This window comes from Myotis daubentonii, chromosome 8 (assembly GCF_963259705.1).
Source record: "Myotis daubentonii chromosome 8, mMyoDau2.1, whole genome shotgun sequence".
NCBI lineage: Eukaryota > Metazoa > Chordata > Mammalia > Chiroptera > Vespertilionidae > Myotis > Myotis daubentonii.
The window spans coordinates 58,626,347-58,645,002 of record NC_081847.1 but is presented as its reverse complement, the minus strand read 5'-3'; the positions used below and the strand labels follow the sequence as shown (position 1 = coordinate 58,645,002).

General features: G+C 42.2%; 1 pseudogene; it reads left to right on the top strand.

Moving 5' to 3' along the window:
- The first annotated feature begins 122 nt into the window (after positions 1 to 122).
- LOC132239070 (actin-3-like) lies at positions 123 to 17,227 on the top strand (annotated as a pseudogene).
- Positions 17,228 to 18,656: the final 1,429 nt, after the last annotated feature.

The following is an 18,656-nucleotide window of genomic DNA, read 5'->3' as shown; positions in this document are numbered from 1 at the left end:
GGCGGGAGGCATCTGGCCCGCAGGCCTCACGGGGTGAGACTTTCCCCGCGGCGAGCACGTGCGTTTCCACGGGGAGAAACATGCCAGGATACCCGGTGCCACCTTTTCCGTCTCATGTCCTAATGGTTCGACGTGGGCTCCAGTGTGGCCACCGGGCCAAGCCTGGTGGTTCTGACAGGTCCAGAGGTTCTGTGACCCGGGCGGTCTCCTTCCGTGGCCTCCGAGGCGGGAGCACCGACGACGACGACGGGGTGCAGGTCGCTGGAGCATCTCCGCATCCGAGTCTTCTTTTTTGTTGTTTTTGGTGGTTGTTTTGTTTTATTTTATTGTTTTCCCTTTATTGATTAAGATATTACAAATGTGTCCTTACCCCACCCCCCCGGCCGAATCTTCTCACCACCCGCCTCGCCTCCACCGCTGCTGCCACGTTGCTGAAAATTGCGAATGAGAACACCTGTGCCGAAGAGGTATGCGGGTTAAATTAGACAAAATGTTTAACATGTAGGACACTTGAAGTAAAAGCCTTTGTGTCTCATTAAAGGTCCTTATTGTGGGCCGTATAGTGCCCTAACTCAAAAACAAAGAATGCAGTCATTATGGGAGGGGGGGGGGGTGTCTAGGTTCAACCATTTACTCTGCAATTCTTGAAAATACGTAATGAATATGTTGTACTTCAGAAGAAGATGTGTATTCACTAAGCCCAAGGAATAGCAGGCGGGGGCGATTTTTCAATTCTCCAAAGTAAATTTTTGGGTTACATTTAGTACATAGGGTACCCCCCCAAAAAGGTATATACACTTCGGATGATTATGAAGCCAGTGTTTATTAGCATACAGATCCTTTACAAAATTTAGAGGAATCTACAGAAATGAATAATTTTTTTTTGTTCATGTCTGTTTTCAAACTGACGACCATTCTAGTTCAGGCACTGCTGCTGACAGGAAGCAATGGAATCGCAAACATCCAGAATCATGTCGTTGGGTATCTGTGCGCCTCAATTCATTAACGGTTGACAGGTTTTGTACTGTAAACTTTATCTTTTCTGTATCTCCATTAAAAAAAAAAAGTCTAGTGGATAAATTTTCTTTGTTCAAAGCTTAGTCTGACTTCATCCATTATTACAAATCAGCTAAACCTGAAAAGGCGTGAAAGTTAAGTGAGTTAAAAGGAGTGAAAATTAAATGTATACGCACTTTGAATAATTACAAAGGCAGTGTCGGTGCTTCAACTGTGTTTTCAAACCTCCAGTAGCATTTTAGGATGCATTTCCTTTGTTCAAAGTTTAGTCTGGCTGAAAAGAAACATCAATTGAGCTATCAGTAGTTAAAGTGTGTATACATGTTTTGGGGACACCCTGTAATTTCTGTCTTACTAGTTTGCCAAAATCTTCATGGTTAATGATATGGATAGACTCATATCGCTAGTTAGAAATCTAGATTTGCTTGTCCACATGGAGGTGTTCCAGAATCATGGTGTGTGTGTGTGTGTGTGTGTGTGTGTGTGTGTGTGTGTGGCTAGACATAAAAGATTACAGGTAGAACACAGTTGGAAAAAAAAGTGCGAAGAGGTGTGTTTGGGGGAGCATAAGTAATAGGGCTGGAAGCGGGGAGAATGGAGCAGCGGATTTTGGAAGAAAAAATTGGGAAGAGTCAAGTTGTGGCCAAATGCCATTCCTTGTTCTTGAAGGGGGACTGTTTGGGGAAACAAAGATCAAAGTAACCCTCAACCCTATGGGATTTCTTTGACATCTCACGTCTTACCTTTCAAATTCACGTGAACTTATCATTCTATTCCATTATATAATGATGTTTGATTTTAATGACCCAAGAAAAATACAAATTGTTTTTCTAAATCTTATTTAATGGATAAAGTGAATTGCTTTTTGATTTCATCAAATTGGGACTAGGGCTGGAAATTCACCAGCAAGGCTATATCTCATTCCTATGTAATACCAAATTATACAAATATATAAATACAAACAAATCATTTTCTTGTCTTTAGGAGATATTTAAGTATAATCGCTAGGAGGAGAGAGATCCAAAATACTACCAGAGAAGTGTATTACAATAATATGGGCAACTATTGGTGAAAACATTGATACCTATCTTCTTATTGGGAGGTTGAATCTGAATCTATAATAATAAAAGCATAATATGCTAATTAGATCAGATGACCTTCCGGACTAAGCCTTGGAGCCGCAGGGGCCCGAGGCCCAGGCCGAGGCAGCTGCCGTGGCAGTGGGAGCTGAGCCCCTTGCATGAATTTCGTGCATTGAACCTCTAGTACTTATATAATAGTATGGCAGTCTGAACCATCCTTAGAATCATTTGCCAGTCACTTTTGTTCTCAGAAAGTAACTCCTCAAATAGTTTTTTTTCAATAGAGAAAGATGAGTTTGCTCTTTAATTTTCATCACAAAGAGTTGATTTTTATGTATGATACTGAAAAGAAATCCAGTTTCATTTTTAAATAAATAATTGTCTGAGCATCATTTATTAAATAGTCCATTTTTTCCCTGCTATATTTTGTGTAACTTTTTTCATATACCAAGTTTCTACAAATGCATGTTTCTCTGTTCCTGGGTTTTATAGTTTGTTCTATTGGTAAACTTTTTCCCTCTCTGCTAATACTGCACCACCTTAATTATGTAACTTTATTATCTAACTTATAAAGCAAACCACCTCACCTTATTCTTCATAAGTGTAACGTAGTTGGTTTTTAAGTGTCAAGAATGATGACTACTTCCTCTTTTTGTTCAGTGTTTTCTCACTTAAGAGACACTTGAGATGTGGCCACCAGCATTTCCGTAATAGCAAAACCCATAATTTAATCAGGAACTGAGTACACAGGGTGGAGCAAAAGTATGGGAACACAGAGTTTATTAATTATTGCATCATTTTCCATATAAACAACTAGAAACCTACTTTTCCCTTCACTCTGTAAATTGTGGGTGAAGGTACTTATCAAACTGTTCTTTGCAGTAAAACTATGTGATGCCCAAAAGGACTATTTTTGTCTTCCAGGCCATCATTTTGTGCACTAATCCAGAAAGAAATGGAAAGACCTTGAAGATGTGCATTTGCCAATATGATATTTTTTGTGTGTAAGTCTTTTATAGTTGCAGTAGAAAAAAAATAAATTCTGGGGAAATTCAATATTTTGATTAGCATACGTGAATTCAAATGAAATTATAACACTATCTTCATGCTGGTGAATGAAGATAGGTGATTATTCTGTCCTTCTAGGCTCCTTTCAGATATTTTCATTCCCTCAACAAATATTCATTGATTAACCATTAGAAGCCAGGCCTGTGACAAATTTAGTGGGATACTTATTAATTTAGCTGAACATGTGATTATTGTGCATCTACTATATGCAATGGTGTCCTGCAAGGTAAAATTAATGTTTTGAAATGGACAAATAAGAAACCTAAACTCAAGGAAGTTAAACTGATTTGTAGTCTCTGAAGCAATGGTAGAGAATGTCTAATGCCATCTCTTCACAGTTTTGTTTTTTTTAAAAAAAGAAGGTCTATTAAAGATTTTTAGTGACTCTCCAAGTTTAAGAAATAGTTTAGAGCAAAGGCTAAAATTTTGGTTATTTTCAATCAAGGGGGTAATGGCTGCACGTTGACTAGCTATTTTGCCATTATTTTGAAACAGTGGTTGCCATATGGGGTCATAGGGTCTGAGGAACCTAGATAGATACAGGTATTTAAAAAATAGCATATAACTATTAAAGAATTAAATCTAATAACAATAAGATATCATTTTGATACTAGAAATAGTAATTTGTAAATGAAGTTTGGGTATCTACACTAATAAAAGAGAAAAATGGTAATTGGCGTACGACAATACCCTTTTCATTGGCTAATCAGGGCTATATGCAAATTAACTGCCAACTAAGATTGGCAGTTAACTGCCAACAAGATGGCGGTTAATTTGCATATGTAGGCACAATGCAGGGAGGCGAAAGGGAAAGCAGGAAGAAGCCCCTGCCACTGACAGTGATCAGAAACCCAGGGGGGAGCTAAGAGCTGGGGGGCAGGGCAAAGGCAGCCCTGGCCGCCTTTGCCCTGCCCCCCAGCCATGATCGGAGAATCAGGTGCCTTTTCCGCCCTGGCCAGTGATAGCAGGAAGTAGGGGTGGAGCCAGTGATGGGAGCTGGGCACGGTCGAAGCTGGCAGTCCCAGGAGCTAGGGGTCCCTTGCCTGGGCCTAAAGCGGAGCCCACGATCGTGGGGCCGCTGCAGCTGCGGGTCCCCGATGCCCGGGCCGGACGCCTCAGCCAGAGGCGTTCGGCCTGGGCAAGGGGCCGATCCTGCGATTGGAGGGTGATGGGGGTCAACGCCTGAGGGCTCCCAGTATGTGAGAGGGGGCAGGCTGGGCTGAGGGACACTCCCCCCCACACACACCCAGTGCACGAATTTCGTGCACCGGGCCCCTAGTGTATTCATAAAAGTCTAGGAGCTCTTCATTTCTGGAAACATTGCATTGTATAACTATTTCAGAGTTCTGCAAAACTTGTATGAGGTCCTAACCAGTTTGGCTCAGTGGCTAGAGTGTCAGCCCAGGAACTGAATCAGCCCAGGTTTGATTCTGGTCAAGGGCACATGTCTGAGTTGCGGGCTCGATCCCCAGTAGGGGGTGTGCAGGAGGCAGCCAATCTGTGATTCCCTCTCATCATTGATGTTTCTGTCTCTCTCTCCCTCTCCATTCCTCTCTGAAATCAATAAAAAATATATATATTTTTAAAAGTTGTATGGGGATATATTTTCTATGTAAATTAATAACAGTAAAACACTGAAAAGTTCAAGTCCTATACATTCTTGACTTTATACAGAGTTTATACATGCATGTGACAAAACTTTTAAAGATGAGTAAAATTGGAAACTCCCCACCCCCCAAAAAAATCCTGAAAGTAAAATTAGCCCTCTGAAATAGAATTATGTGCTATTTTATCCTGTGACTTCTCCATCCCCTCATACCTCAAATTGAGAAGCATGGCTAGTGGCCGTCAGAAACAATAGAAAAATTTTATACATGTGAGAGGCATAATTAGATGTGTTCTAAAAATATAACTGTGGCAACCGTGTTAATGAAGGACATCATTTTGTGCAGACACTATTATGAACAGATTATAGCTTATTTAGATGATAAACAAAGTGACAGTTATTAAAGGTCATATATCAATCATTCATTCACCAAATAGTCATTGGTGTGTAAGGATGCAAGTCAGCCTCTGTCTTCATGGGGCTCATATTTTATTGAGTGAGACAAACAATTTAGCAATTAAATATACAGAATGTCAGGTGGTGATTAATGTGCTATGGAGAAAACTCTAAAGGATGGGAACCAGAAGGCCACATTTTTTATATAGTGGCCAGGAAGCACTTTCTGTTAGGGCATTATTTGAGCAGAAAGCTGAAGAAGCAAGTTGTAAAGAACTGTGAGACAAATGTTGCTGGAGGGGGAAAACAAGTGTAAATCAGTTTTGAACATGGTTGGCATTGTGTGTGAGAGAAATAGAGGATGAAAACGGAGAGATAAATGGAGGAGAGAAGGAATAATGGTAAGGGCCTCATAAGAGCAAAGTCTGTTATTTCTCTGAAAGTTTCAGTTTTAATAGACCTTCTTTCAATCAATTAGAAGTTTGAGGCAAAGTGCTATATTGGTGAATACACTAGGCTCTTCTTCAGATGGAATCTATTACCCCTGAGACATTGTAGTACCACGGCAGGTTCAAAAGCACACACTTTTTACGCTCTTTAAAATAAGTTAGATAAAACACTGTGGTTACCTAAAATACAACGACCATGGGTTTGAATATTTGAAACTCACTGCTAGAAGAAAAAAAAATGTTCCTTACCAATGAGAGGTGTGGCTAAAAATAAATGAAACTGATTATCAGATAAAGAAACTTGTGGTTTGTGAGCCTCTGAGAAACACTTAGAGCACTCAGGGGCATATTTTAATATTTGTACAGCATTAAAGGGGCAACAGGGTGTTAGGGATAAGAAACTTGTACTCCCAAGAGTACATAGGCATAAGAACTTGTACTCCCAAGTGCCAAACCTAATTCCTGTCTAGCTATGCAACTAAAGGCAATTCAACAGGTACTGAGCACAAGATTAACTAAGCAGAGATGAATAAAACAGACACAGAAACATAAATAACTGCAATGCTTTATTAGAAGTATTCATTTGTTTATTCATTTATCCATTCAGCATTTGTTGCCAACCATATGTCTACCGTGTGCCAGGCTCTGGGGCTTCGAAGCTGAATAAGAAAAATCAGCACCTAGTTCCCATCCTCCCAAGAAGCAAGTGGCCCAGGGAATAAAGACCAGACTTGCTGTGGCATTGACATTCCACTCCTCCCTCCAATAGACTTCTCTCTCCCCTTTCCATGGTCCTTCTTTCCTTCTTTCCCAATAGCCTCCCGATACCCTTAGTTTAACCAACTGGGCCCAGTTTAGACCTTATTCCCCCTTTCTTGACATTCCTTACCCCACAGACCCTGAGCCAAATGAGCGTTAGAAACCTTAAACTCTGAAAATATGATCGTGTTTCCTGCTCATAGATAAAATGAAATCTCAAACAATAAAAAACTATAAAATGGGTAAAATTATATATAATTAAACTATTTCTCCAGATATTCTAGACTGTGGAAAATCTAGTACAATTTGAGCATTATCTCTTCATGGAGAGAAATGTCCAAGTACATTTCAAACAATTTTCTAAAGCCTTTCACCATCCCCAGATGATTCTAAAATACTATTTATCCCTGAATTAAAGAAAGAGGTCAGACCCTTACAGATCCTGGAGTTACCTTAAAGATTTTTTATTCTATCAGGAAAACAATGGGAGTAAGGAGCTATTAAAGCGTTTTAAGGTAGAATGGGACACACTTAGATTTACACTTTAGAAACTTCTTTCTGACTGTAACATGAAGAATGGATCACAAGAACTTAAACTAATAGCTAGTTGGAAACCCAATCAAGAGATTATAGCCAACTGCTAAAGTGTGCTCTTTGGAGTGATTAAAAATATTTAAAATTAGGTTGTGGTGATGTTTGCACAACTCTGTGAATATACATAGAACCATTGAATTGTACACATTAAATGTGTGAATTCTATGGTATGTGAATTATATCTCAATAAAGATGCTTTCAAAAAAGCAACAGATAAGAGATAAAAAATGATCGAACCTAAGTAAATAAATGAATGAATAAAAGAGGTCATGGTTGTGTTAGGAACTGATATGAAAGACTTTTAGGGGAGAAGAGAAGGAAGTAAGGAGAGATAGGAGTCAAGGATGACTCCAGGCTTTGGGTTTAGGCCACTGGGTAAACGATAATGCTTTTATAGAGATAAATGATAATGCTTCCATTTTACTGCAATGGAAGGTATTCTGGAAGGCACGATACAAAGAGCTGGAAGGGACCGCCAAAAATGCTCAAGAAACTGTTGCATTTAGGAAAGGATGGACAAACTTTTACCTGTCATCAGGGCAAGGTTGTCAGGCTTCTTTCTGAAGAAGTCAGAAAGACCGGCTCACCATATTCAAACTATAGGTATTTAAAGGGAAGGAAAGGTAAATTTATCAAGGACACCAAGTTTATATTAGTCTTTTCGTGGTGGGAAAAAAAAACTACTTTCTCACACAACTATCATATTTACAAAGATCATTCATGTCTTCAGACATCAGAATATAAAAAATCAGGGATAACAATCTTTAGAGGGTTCAGGCTTACAGGAAATGTTCCAGGGTTCAATGTTCCAGGGTTTATTATTCTGGAAGCAGAACTAGTCAGGATGAGCCTACTATTTAGAGAGAGAGAGAGAGAGAGAGAGAGAGAGAGAGAGAGAGAGAGAGAGAGAGAGAGAGAGAGAGAGAATGCAATATCTAAGAGTGCAAAGTAGACTTATTTTGGTCTAAACTACAGTATGTGATGTGCTTAATCATACCAGAAGAAGAACAAGTGTCAGTTTTGCTTCTGCAGGAGATTAGTGACAGAATAAAGCATGCAGAAGGAAGGAAAGATGGCTAGAAAGATGGGATTGATGGTATGTAAGCGTATGTTGGGTTGGGCATGGCAGGCATGTGAGGCAAGGAGAAAGCATTCACTGTTATTGGGGCTCTCGTCAGCCTTGTGTGATTACTAAGTTGCATCAGAGGCCCTGAAAGCCACACAGCAGGCTGGTCCAAATAAAACACTAAGTAGTCATTGTAGTATTTGGACAAAATGAAACGGAATGCCTAAGTAAGGAGTCATTACAGCAGTGATGGCGAACCTCTGACACGCGAAATCATTTTTTTGGTTGATTTTTCTTTGTTAAATGGCATTTAAATATATAAAATAAATATCAAAAATATAAGTCTTTGTTTTACTATGGTTGCAAATATCAAAAAATTTCTATATGTGACACGGCACCAGAGTTAAGTTAGGGTTTTTCAAAATGCTGACACGCCGAGCTCAAAAGTTTCGCCATCACTGCATTACAGTATCTGGAGAAAATGAAACTCAAAAGGTCGCAGAATATATTGCCTGGCTCAAAGAAGATCACCTTCTTAAAGATTTAACAGCAGCCCACCGTGGAAGCCTCAGCCTTCAGCTAGTGGCAAGTAGTAGGGAACGTATTTCCAGGCTTCTCCATAGGGAGGCAAAGCCTACAGGAAATCACTATTTCCTGCAAAACAGACTAAAGGCTAGTTGGCAACAGAAGGAGAATTTACACACAGACAACGTAGAATAGCTAGACTTTGAAACTCCAATATTTCACTTGGGATTTCTGTTGTTATCACCACCACCTCTCACATTAAGTCTGTCACCTTCATGAGCACAGACCCTATCCTAATTCCTGGAAGCATAGTTGAGATCCTACTGGGGTGTTCAGACTGTAGTATGCATAAGAATAACCTGTGAGGGGTGTTTAAGATACAGATCCTGAGGTTCCATGCCTATGTTTTGAATTAGTCAAGTTCAGGATTATGCATAGCCCTTGGACACAGACAATAGTGTGGTGAAAGCCTGGGAGGGGCGGGTGCGGGTGCGAGGTGGAGGGGGTCAATGGGGAAAATAAAGGCACATCTGTAATACTTTCAACAATAAAGATAATTTTTTTTAAAGTTCAGGATTAGGAATTTTTATTTTTAACAACTTCTAGGTAATGCTAATGAAGGCAATCCAAATACCACATCTTGAGAAACACTGGGCCACAGGCAACATAAAAGTGTGATAAATATAGCAAAGAATACATAGTCTGATTTACAAAAATGCAGCTGTGTCAATTGCAGTTTATAGCCTTGGCCTTCAAATGGTCAGAGATCATCTTCCCCTAACAATCAGTAGCTGTGCGAACATGTCTACCTTATTTCAAGATAGTTCCCAAACAAAGCCCAGAGCGAAACACAGGTTTCCCTATGGACTAAGGTTCCATTTGCCACATAGGTTTCATTTTCTTTAAAGAGAACTAAATTCTTCCCTGAAAACTGGGTACTACTCATCTTCTCCTTACAGGGAAGTTGGTTGGCCTGTTATAAATTTAGATTGCAGTATCACTACAAGAGATACACAGATATTGCAGCAGGTAATTCACTTATCTACACTAATAAAAGAGAAACATGGTAATTGGCGTATGACTGCTACCCTTTTCATTGGCTAATCAGCGAGATATGCAAATTAACTGTCAGCCAAGATGGCTGCTGGCAGCCAGGCAGCTTGAAACTAACATGAGGCTTGCTTGCCTCAGTGACGGAGGAAACCAACGTTCCCCGCCTGCGGCTGCAGGCCTCTGAGCGGGCAGTTTAAGAAACATTGTAACAAATACCGCCGGACTTCAGCCAGCAGATTCACAACATTGTAAGCAAAGGCCAGAAACCTACTTTCAGCAGCAGAGGCCTAAGAGCTGGAGCCAAGCCTCAAGGTAAAGCTGGCCCAGAATAAAAAAGAAAAAGAAAAAAAGGAGCGGTTGGGAACTTCAGCCACTCCCAGCCTGAAAACAGCCCTCAGCCCCTCACCCAGACTGGCCAGGCACCCCAGTGGGGACCCCCACCCTGATCCAGGACACCCTTCAGGGCAAACGAGCCAGCCCCACCTACCCTATATAGTAAAAGGGTAATATGCCTCCCAGCACCGGGATCAGCGTGACAGGGGGCAGCCCAAACCCCCTGATCGCCCTGCGGCTCTGTGTGTGACAGGGGGCGGGGCCCCAACCCCCTGAGCAGCCCTGCTCTGTGCCTGATAGGGGGGAGCTCCCCAACCCCCCGCCCCCACGAGCCCTGCTCTGTGTGTGATAGGGTAGAGCCATAACCTCCCCATCGGCCCTGCCTGAGTGTGAGAGTGGCGGCGCCCCAACCCCCTGATGGGCCCTTCTCTGTGTGTGACGGGGACAGTGCCCCAACCCCCCGATGGGCCCTACCCTGAGCGTGACTGAGGGTGGCATCACAACCTCCCAATCTGCCCTGCTCTGTGAATGACGGGGCAGTGCCCCAACTCCCCAATCGGCCCTGCTCTGAGCCCAACCAGGGGCTGCACCTAGGGATTGGGCCTGCCCTCTGCCACCCGGGAGCAGGCCTAAGCCAGCAGGTTGTTATCTCCCGAGTGGTCCCAGACTGCAAGAGGGCACAGGCCGGGCTGAGGGACCCCCCCTCCCCCCCCTCCCCAGTGCACAAAGTTTTGTGCACCGGGCCTCTAGTTTTTATATAACCATATAAATTATGATAAACAAAGACAGTTTGCATTTTTTCACTTTTCTTAAAGTCTATATTTTTTAGTTCTAAATACTGCCATCAATAGTTCAATTCAACTTGACCTTTGCCAAACCCAGGCCAGTCAGTAACTCTTCACTGACCCTCCTTCAACTTGAGGTGAACATCACTCCCATAATTACCCCCCTTGCTGTCCTGTGGGACTTAGCTCCTAATACCTCTGGAAAATTATCTTAAAAGAAATACTCTCCAGAGGAAACAATGAGTTTGCAGAGGTAAAGCTGCCTGGATACTCTGCACAAAGAAAAGCAAGCATCCCCACTCTCAATCATACATTTATCAAATAAGGACTTTATCAAAAATGGTAGTTGGAACAAAATATTCAGCTTACATGATTTTATTCTTCAGTTTGTGAGTAGATGTTTCCTGCTTCTACAGCTGTTGGGTGTGTCCCTCCCCCGTTCCTCTTACCTAAACCTAAAAATATGCTTCTCAAAAGAAGTTGAGCAGAGTCTCAAGTACACACACACACACACACACACACACACACACACACACACACACTATACACCTTCCATGAATATTTTAGACTTTTAATTTCATGATATCAACCCTTTCCATTTTAGAGAATGTTTTTGTTTAACACTACAAAACTAAGTCTGTCCAGCCTGTTCCTTTTTTCAGAACGAAGAGAGGTTATTACTAAATTGTGTGTTGTCTCCAACTTTGCTAGCCTAAGAGAAAAAAATGCTTGCATCTCAAAGCCAAATTCCTCAAGGTGTTCAAGCTCAAATCCAACCACAACAGGAAGAGGAAGTACACAGTGTCATATATTCAGTATCATTTTATGGTTGCCTCCCCATGTGCTTCAGTCTTCTTACAAAATAGAGTATGCAGGGAAGTGCAGGGAACAGCTGCTGTGTAACTGAGGAAAGGTTTATCTGATATTTCAATAACTGCTGAGGGGCCTGCTACCTCCACACAAGCCATATTCCTTCCTCATTTTCTCTGCTTTAGTTGAATTTTTCTTGGAGTGTTCCTCTAGAGTCACAACCCCACTGAAGCTTTTCCATGGCCTTCTAGTCAGCCAAATTACTCTCCCCAGCTATGACCTTCAGTTCAACTCTACTTACGTCCTGAGAAAGTGCAAAGCAACTCTGCTAAGGTCAGACTGTGATAAAGTTTTCAACAGGATGCAGGGAAGCCAATAGAACAATGTTTCTAACCAAACATAATTAATGCTACACTGCAGTTGCAAAAATGACTAACAAGCACAACCAACCAAACCCCGTGCTCTGTTTTAATGAGACATCCCTAAACCAGTTCTTCCTCACTACAAGTTCATTAGCTTTTGTCTATAGGTATGACCTGCTGGCCTTTCCTTTGGTTAGATACCGAAGGTGTCTAGCCAGAGCAGAGTGAAGCAGGCCAGTGCAGGGCAAAGCGAACTGGCATGGAGCAGGGCAGTACAGACCAGCGAGGAGCAGAGCAGTGCTGTCTAGCCAAAGAGGGTCCAGGTGCCAGGGTCACTTCTCCCGAGGGCTGCCTCAGAGCCGTCCTGTATAACAATTGAGCTGTTTTGCACTGACTAAAGTTTCCTTCTTCACCGCACCCCAAATTGGGGATTCCTGATGGCATTGAATTATCATCAACAACTATTGGTTGACAGTGCTCCAAGATCTACTCTTTGCTCACCACCTTCCATCAGAGGTTTCCTGCTTGATGCGTCACACACACCACTTCAGCCTTTCCCCCTCTCCATGGCCAACATTATTTCTGGCCTGATTCAATTCCACATCTTTCCTTGCTCACCTGAGAGTGGACAACTTGAAAAAGCCAGTTGTTTCACTTCCCCATATCCTCTCTCAGGATGTGAGGCATGAGAGTGTATTAGAGCAATGTGTGACTCCTTTTCTCTCCAACATACCTAATCTCACCTTCCCTACACCAAAGCTGTCAGATACTTAGGAAATCGGTTTTATAGCCATTCCATTTCTCTCCCAGCATATTGGTAAAGTTTTGCATTCTCCATCCTTGTGAAGGAAGTACCCCAGGGACTTCTCCAACGGGCCTGAGCAACTAGATTACTCTCTGCTATGGAGGGCAGACACTGTTTCTACATCTGAGGCTAAAAGATATGCAGGGAGTAGTTTTTCCCATGCAGAACACTACTCTGGTTTGCATCCTTTTTTAGACATTATATCCAAAGACTTCCCTGAGGTGGATTCATTTCAGCTAGTGAACAGATTAACTTCTGCAGCACATCTTTATCCTGGTAGGAGTTGAAAGGCCTGCCAGTGAGAGCTACAAATTGCCCCACCCTCCACCACAATGGAGCTATCACCTCCCTTAATGGGAAAAACAACTCAGGGGCATTTCTCATTTGTATTTTCACCCTGCCATTCTCTGGCTGGTAGAGTCTCCTGCTTCGGAGATGATAGCTTCCTCCCCAGCAGAGCTTGGAAGGTCTGCAGAGATGAAACCGTTCCACTATCACAAGCCTCTTGCAGATTGGTGGTGAAGCTTGTTCTCCACTTAGTTTAATATTAGTCATCATCATCCCATATGTAACCGTACCCTCCTTGCCCCAACACACGGCACCCTTGCTAAATAGACCACACCTTTGGCAACTTCACTGACCAATATTACACATAGTTTGCAGTTCCTTTTTCTCTAGTCTTTTTACATCATGCACAATTTCTCAGCCCCTGAATTACCCAGCTTTTTGGATATCTTACTAAATTGCTACACAAACTCCTGTGTCTTCATGACCTTTGTATTGAATTCAAAGTGTTTCCCTGGGAGATCTCTCTTCCTCATGATATAATAGTTAAGTGGTGAGGTCCTGAAGTCAGACTGTCTAAATTCAGTTTTGCCATTTCCTAAAGGACTTTACCATGTACTATTGAGAAGTTAGTAAAATTATTTAACTTTTCTAGTTCTCTGTCTATGAGAGTACCAGTAAATAATAAGTAAATTAAGAAAAGCTCAGTAATGTAATTGATAAGGCAGATCTGATTAATATATCAAATTTTAAAAAGAGAATACATAAACATTCACAAAAACTATCAAGTCACAGTCCTGATAGGGTTGGTTACAGTTGGTTATAGCATTGTCCTCATATTCCAAGGTTGCAGGTTGGATACCTGGTCAGGACTCATACAAAAATCAACCAATGAATGCATAAATAAGTAGAACAACAAATCATTTCTCTCTCTCTCTTTCCCTCTCCCACTTTCTCTCTCTCTACCCCTCTCTCAAAAAAAATTAATTTAAAAAAATTAAGCCACAAAGAAAAACCTTAGCAACATCTAAAATAGTGATGGTGAACCTATGACACACGTGTCAGAGGTGACACATGAACTCTTTTTTTTGGTTGATTTTTCTTTGTTAAATGGCATTTAAATATCCTATCTAATAATAGAGAAACATGGTAATTAACCATAACTTTGCTACCCTTCCCATTGGCTAATCAGCGAGATATGCAAATTAACTGCCAACCAAGATGGTGGCCGGCAGCCAGGCAGCTGAAGCGAACAGGAGGCTTGCTTGCTCTAGTGATGGAGGAAGCCAAGGTTCCCTGCCTGCTGCTGCCGGCCTCTGAGTTTGCACTCTAAGAAACAATGTTGCAATTATAGAAGTTAAACAATCCCCAGAAACCTGCTTTCAGCTGTCAGAGCTGAAGCAAGCAGGACTGCAACAGTGTTACAATTATAGAACCCAAACAAACCCAGATACCTGCTTTCAGCAGCCGAGGTCTCAGAGCTGGAGCCGAGCCTCAGAGCTAAAGCCAGCTCTCAGTTCCAGTGACAGCCATAGAAGGTAAATAAATCCCAGAATAAAAAGAAAAAAAAGAAAAAAAGGAGTAGTTGGGAGCTTCAGTCACCTGCCAGCCTGAAAATGGCCCTCAGTCCCTCACTCAGACTGGCCAGGCACCCCAGTGGGGACCCCCACCCTTAAGGGGGTATGACCAGCTGCAAACAGCCATCATCCCCTCATCCAGGCTGGCCAGGCACACAAGCGGGACTCCCACCCTGATCCAGGACACCCTTCAGGGCAAACCAGCTGGCCCCCACCCGTGCACCAGGCCTCTATCCTATATAGTAAAAGGGTAATATGCAAACTGACCCTAACAGCAGAAAGACTGGGAATGACTGGTCACTATGACACACACTGACCACCAGGGGGCAGACGCTCAATGTAGGAGCTGCCCTCTGGTGGTCAGGGCGCTCTCACATGGGAGGAGCTCTGCTCAGCCACAAGCCAGGCTGATGGCTGCCAGTACAGTGGTGGTGGTGGGAGCCTCTCCTGCCTCCTCAGCAGCGCTAAGGATGTCCGACCAGTTTAGGCCTGCTCCCCGCTGGCAAGTGGACATCCTCCAAGGGCTGCCGGGCTGCCAGAGGGATGTCTGATTGCCATCATAGGCTCAATCCCCCGGGGAGCAGGCCTAAGCCAGCAGGTGGTCATCCCCTGAGGGGTCCCAGACTGCGAGAGGGCACAGGCAGGGCTGAGGGACCCCCCGCTTCCCCCCGAGTGCACAAATTTTTGTGCACCGGGCCTCTAGTATAAAATAAATATCAAAAATATAAGTCTTTGTTTTACTATGGTTGCAAATATCAAAAAAATTCTATATGTGACACGGCACCAGAGTTAAGTTTAGGGTTTTTCAAACTGCTAACACGCTGAGCTCAAAAGGTTCTCCATCACTGACTAAACTGTAAAGATAGCATTTTTTTTTTTTTTGTAAAGATTTGTATTGATTTCAGAGAGGAAGGGAGAGGGAGAGAGATAGAAATATCAATGATGAGAGAGAATCACTGATCGGCTGCCTCCTGCACACTCCACACTGGGAATTGAGCTTGCAATCCGGGCATGTGCCTTGAATGGGAACTGTGATCTCCAGGTTCATAGGTTGACGCTCAACCATTGAGCCACGCCAGCCAGGTGATAGCATTTTTTTTTTAAAAATCACAATGCAATATAATGTAAATTAACAAAATTAGGGGACAAAATTCTTTCTATGTGGAAATTTAAAACTATTTTAAACAAAGTTTAGAACAAAGAGAAACCATTAACTGAAATTGTAGACAATAAAGACACAATATATAAAAACTCCTGGAGTTGTAGGCTATCCATGTGCTCCTGTGGCTCAACCTCCTCATTCCTCTGCTCCCACTCTTCTAGATTGCAATGCAAAAGAAATCGCTGGGCTCATCATTGACAACGGCTTTGGCAGGTGTAAAGGTGATTTTGCTAGAAATGATGACCCCCAAGCCATGATTCCATCCATTGTTGGGTACCCAGGTGGTCTGGGGGGCAGAAAGTCCAGAGCAAGTGTGGCATCCTGATCCTGAAGTACCTCATGGAGCCTGGCATAGTCCTCAACTGGGGCGACATTAGGAAGATCTGGCACACCTTCTACAATGAGCTACATGTGGTCCCTGAGGAGCGCCTGGTGCTGCTGAGGCTCCACTGAACCCCAAAGCCCTCAGAGAGATGACTCAGATTATGTTTGAGACCTTCAACACCTGGGCATGTACGTGTTCATCTGGGCCTTGCTGTATCTGAATGCCTCTGGCTACATCACTGGTTTTATAATGGACCCCTAGGGATGGGGTCCTTCACATGGTGCCACCTATGAGGCCTATACTGCTTCACCACATTCTGTGTCTGGACCTGGCTGGCTGGGGCCTGATGGATTACCTCATGAAGATCCTCACAGAGCACGCCTACAGCTTCACCACCACAGCAGAATGGAAAATCATTCAGGACATCAAGGAGAACCTCTGCTATGTTGCCTTGGACTTTGAGCAGGAGATGGCCACCACCGAGTCCTTCTACTTCAGAGTTACCAGTTGTCCAATCATCAGGTGCTCACCATCACCAACCAGTGATTCTCGTGTCCAGAAGCACTCATCCAGCCTTCTTTCCTGGGTATGGAGTCCTGGGACCATCTTTAACTCAATCATGAACTGTGATGTTGACATCTGGAAGGACATGTGTGTGACACGGTGCTCTCTGATGAAACCAGCATGTACTCTGGCATGTTTGACTGCATGCAGATCACAGCACTGAATCTCAGCAAGTGGAGGTCAAAATCATCACTCCTCCTAAATGCAAGTATTCAGTGTGAATTGGGGGCTTCATCCTGGCCTTGCTGTGCACCTTCTAGCAGATGTGGATCAGCAAGCAGGAATATAACAAGTTGAGCCCCTCCATTGTCCATTGCAAATGATTCTAAATGGACTGCAAGCAGACACATACCATTTGTTGCATGAATTAAATCGGAAGTATACATTTGTCCTACCTCATGAAACTGGAATAAACATTTAAAAAGAAATTTGTCGCCTGGCCAGCATGGCTTAGTGGTTGAGTGTCGACCTCTGAAGTGTGAGGTCAGGGTTTGATTCCTGGTCAGGGCACATGCCCCTGTTGTGGGCTTGATCCCCAGTGTGGGGTGTGCAGGAGGCAGCCGATTGATGAGTCTCGCTCATCATTGATGTTTCAGTTTCTCTCTTCCTCCCTTAAATTAATAAAAAACAAATAAAGAAATTTGTCTTTGAAGCTTTTATTTGCTACAAGCTGGATTGTAGAACTTGTTAATTTTAATGTTATATTTAAGTTAACTGTTATCTTTGTATATATTACAAAGTTATCTTTGATTTAAACCCTTGGTACTTCCTGACTGAGGTAAGAGAACACATTTATGGAAGAGAAATTGGCTTGGTGAGAATCTGTAAGACCATCAAATTCTTGATCTGTGCAGGGTATTAGAGTATGCACACTGACTATTCCAGGGTTCTAGAGGCTGGCAGGTCTTGATCAGCTGTCCTTTCTGTCTTCCCAGTCTAACAGTGTTGGAAGAGTCCAAGACTTCAAACTCAGTTTCCTTTCTTATGATGTTTTCCTGCCAGAACTGTGAGTTGTTAATTGCCTTGCATTGGCAAATGGATTGCATTTATACCTGTAAATTTATTAATTCTTTTATGTAAAGCTGTACAAATAATTCTTTAAGTGGTAACAACAAATTTTGGTTTTCTATTGTCAGGTGAGAACATTAGTTGCCAGCAACATGCCATTGTGCAAGGAAAATAAAGTGCTTAAAAAACCTGAAATACAAACAGACCAACAGAAAAACTTGTACAATCCAGAGAAAAATTCATAGTTTTACATTCTTACATAAAAAAAAGAATTAAGATAAATGAATTGAGAATTTAATTCAAAAAGTTAGGGGGGAAGGGGATAAAATAAATTGTTATTTTTTCTATTTTTGTTTATTTTATTATTTTTTTTGATAAAATAAATTGAAGAAAAACAAAAGAAGTTACCTAGCAAAGAAAAAAGGAAAAATTAATAAGTTAGAAAACAGAAGGACAAAAGTATTAAGTTAAAAAACTAATTCAATAGAGAAACCATCAACTATTTGATTCTAAGGAAAAAAGGAAGAGAGCAAATGTGCAAAAATACAATGCAAGCGAAAGAACCATAAAAGCAGAAAGTTAATGGAATTGCAATAAATTACTTTGTTCAATTCTGTGTTCACCAGTTTAAAAAACTTTATTAAATAGAAAAATGTCTAAGATAATATAATTTACCAAAATCATAGAAAAGATTAAAAACAAAGACTTAAAAACAGAACTCTAGGAAAAGTAGAGCTGTCAAAGAGTTACACCCACAGAGAGCAGCGCACCCAGATGGTGAATTCTACCAAACTTTGAAAGCATACAACCTAATTAAGAGGGAATATGATAATTGACCCTCACGCTGTAGCAAAGATGGCAGCGTCCACAGCTGATGAGGGAATATGCTAATTTGACTGCCCCACCCTCAAATATGGCAGTGCCCACAGCCACAAGATGGCCTGCAGGGGAGGGCAGTTGTGGGTGATCAGGCCAGCAGGGGAGGGTGGTTAGGGGTGACTGGGCCAGCAGGGGAGGGCAGTTGT